This window comes from Oncorhynchus keta, chromosome 1, assembly GCF_023373465.1.
Source record: "Oncorhynchus keta strain PuntledgeMale-10-30-2019 chromosome 1, Oket_V2, whole genome shotgun sequence".
Classification (NCBI taxonomy): domain Eukaryota; kingdom Metazoa; phylum Chordata; class Actinopteri; order Salmoniformes; family Salmonidae; genus Oncorhynchus; species Oncorhynchus keta.
The window spans coordinates 47367087-47370576 of NC_068421.1; the positions used below are offsets into that span (position 1 = coordinate 47367087).

Sequence of the window (3490 nt, forward strand, 5' to 3'; positions counted from 1 at the left end):
GTAAAAAGTCATAAAAAAAAAAAATATATATATATATATATATTTTGGTCTTAATTTGTGGTTAGGGTTTGGCATAAGGTTAGCAGTGTGGTTATGGATATTTGTAAATCATTTTAGGAAGATATATATTTTTTTAAATAAGCGGGGTTTAGACATAATTTTGACTTTGTGGTGGTGGTAACTAGTGACAACCAATAGTAGCCTTCAGTCGCGGGGCTACATTTGGGACCACCAAAACAGCAGGCTCACACCCTCATAGCGCAATGTGGGAAACGTAGTTTCTTAGCTGACAGATATGCCCGGGAGATTGAGAGAAAACAACATCATGATTATCAAAATATACACGTTTTATTTACCGTGCATTGTTTAATTGTTGTTAGAATATTATCCATGAAGCAGTGTGCAGTCAAACTGATCACTGAAAGTTTCCAGCAGTCGTGGGATGGTTTCTTCAATATAGAGATCTCACCCCAGTTCTTGACTGAGGGAGGTGACACCTTTGCCAACAATGCCACAATGTTTTCAAACCAGCCCATATCTGTGTTGCAGTTGAGTGCCAATGTTATGTATCTCCCACAATGGATTCCTGAAAGAGGAAACATTTGACTGTGATATCAAGCATGACACATTGTAGCCCTGTTGGTGTAAACATAGCAAAAAAAAAAGGTTATTTAAATCAAGGGTTAACCTACCAATGGCACTTGTTGTTTCCAAGACCCCGGTGTCTGGGGAGGAGGATGCTTTTAACACATACTTCCTGAAAAGGTTGAAGACAGTCCTCTCCAGCTCAAATATATACCATTTCACACTTTTGTTGAAGCAGCCCAAGTTGATTATTGGGTAGCACACCAACTCCCCTGGGCCATGGATAGTTATGAACCCGCCACGGTTGCTACGAAAGAATTCAGCACCAAGGAGTTTGAGTCTTTGCTCCTCTTCGAATGGTGAATGTCTAGTTCTAATGGTGTAGACTGGCAGGTGTTCACACAGTAGCAGAGCATTGTGCAATTTGTCTTTAGAATCCAGATGTCTCCTAACATAGAGTTGCTGTACCTGTAATGCACGCGCATAGGAAATACGACCCAACTGGATCACTTCAGCTGCTGCTGTTGAAGGGTGCATTTTTTATGATAATTGAGTGTAAACTCCTTTTACAATGTTTTCGATAGACAGGCAACTCCAAGTTTCTATTCTGAAGGACATAAAGTACAGTAGACAATGCAGCTCGCATCTTTCACAACAAACTTTGCATCCTTTGCCTGTGTTTGATCATGCCTGGCTCCATGATTCAGGTTCTCCAGTGTCGAGATCTCGTAGATGGGGGGCTGATATGTTAAATCGCTAGTCTACTATTGTTAAATTGTCATCATCACTTGTAGTCTTTGTTGCATCATGACATCCACGCCACGGTCGCAACCATATTGGATTCGTTATTTTATCTTTAGTGGCAGTTCAACCAGCTGAGTGGTGCATTATTGCCTCCACCTGGATGGGTTGTAACCCGAAGCCTTTCTGTTATGAGGCAAAGAGGGTCACATTACTGCCCTCTAGCATTTCACTGTTCGAACAACATCAGAGAGAAAATGTCTATGGAGCCCCCTCTGAATACTTCCCCCTTTCCCCAAGGTAGTCTGTTAGGCCTATAGTAGATTTGTGAAAGTTAATGGAACCCCTTGCTTTCACCCATCTGTCCAGTTAGATCCAGGATATGGAGATAATTATACATTGATTTCATAAGTACTTGAACCAGGCCTGGGCATTGGGGGTAGAGGTGGTATCTACCTTCTTGTCAATTTCCCGCCATCTACACCGACCTGAAAAAACAGGACTGGTAAAAGCATATGCCAGGTAGGATAAGGGCCAACACCACATTGCTTTCACCTATCCAGTATTTTTACACAGATGAAAGGAATGGTATGAGGGAGTCAAATTAGATTATTGTCATGCAGCCCTGATAAGTTCCTTGAGTGTTTAAATTTAGTGGGGAGACATAGAGTGGAACCATTTTTTTCTTTCACTAGTAGCTCTGTAACATTATTCAGACAAGAGCAAGAAGGGCAGGTCTAGGAATAGGCTAATGTAAGTACACATGATACTATTCAATTCCAACATGTACTGTCCACTGATCCCTATGTTTCAGGTCAGTTTTATTAGGTATGAAGTGCACTGTAACTGCCAGATCTTTTTTTGTTGTTGTTCTCTTATTTGACTTTATTTGTACTTTGTGATCCTACAATAAAAACAAAGTAAAAAAAACAAAAAAAAACACAAGCTCTGACTCATGACTACTGGTCTTATTAAGTTAACTAGGACTGATTGCAAAGAATAGGCTAACCCTTAGAAACTGTCACATTGCAACTATTCTAAAGAACAGTCAATATGAGCAAATCCTCATGAAATATCTCTGCACAATGCTCTTGGTGCTCCTCACTTTCTTGGCCATTGCATGAAAGTCTTGAAAACTATCCACTTGTGAAGCAGACACGATCAGAATTACTGAACTGATGATTGATTCATCTAGCTGTAAAGTTTTTCAGTGATATTTTGCTGTTTAGTTTTACCACAGACCATAATTTGCATGTATTTGAACCGCTACAAACCTGTAAACTGTGACACTATTTATAGTTGCTCAGCAGATACATTTTCTCTAGGGATAAATATGTCATTTCTATAAACATCTAAGAACCTATTTATAATACCGTACCTACATTTCATGAAAGTGTGAAAGGTAATTTAATCAAATTAAGATACTTAAAATTATACAAAGGCAAACATAAAACAAGCTGTTTTTTAAATGACAGGTGAAGTAAATGATGTAGCTGCATGCTCAAACCACAGCGGGGTCTGCCTGAAACATGAAATAGTTGTGTGTGAGTACTATTTCAGCCAGTGTTATAATGCAGGTAGTTCATTAGGGTCACGTTGCAGAAGAAAATGTTCCATATTTTCAATTACCGTCCTCGTGTGGAACATTCGTGTTTAACGACTAAACATCAAAAGTAACTAACAAAGTATCAGCAGTCAGACAATATCTTCTTTAAGTAAATCAATCAAATCTTTATTAATGCAGTTCTTAACTGACTTGCCTGGTTAAATAAAGGTAAAAAAAAAAAAAATTGCAGACAGAAGTTAACAACGGAAGCACATCACGTATGTTTCAGAGTAAGTTCTGCAAAATAAAAAAGGTTAAAGTTGCTTTAATATAGTTGCCGTCGACCCCTAGTGATGTAACTGCCTACGTCAACACCTTCTACTCATGAGACCAAGCCCATACATATACAGTTCTAAAAACTTGCAGGAGAAAACAATAGTCCAGTGTTTTCTAAGAGCTCAGCAGTAATTTTCCATTCAAGTGTAGCTTACAGTGGTATGTCTGACTTGTCTCTTATCTATTTACTCCCCTGCAGGGGTCTGTGTCTATGTGTCTCTTTTAGCCTTGAGGCGCTTTCTCACAGACACCCTGTTTTGACTGCAATGGCTCACACATCTG

The 3490-nt window shown here is 39.2% G+C and overlaps 1 pseudogene; it reads right to left on the minus strand.

The window, feature by feature from the left end:
- Positions 1-366: 366 nt before the first annotated feature.
- On the minus strand, positions 367-1178 carry LOC118395419 (putative lipoyltransferase 2, mitochondrial; annotated as a pseudogene).
- Positions 1179-3490: the final 2312 nt, after the last annotated feature.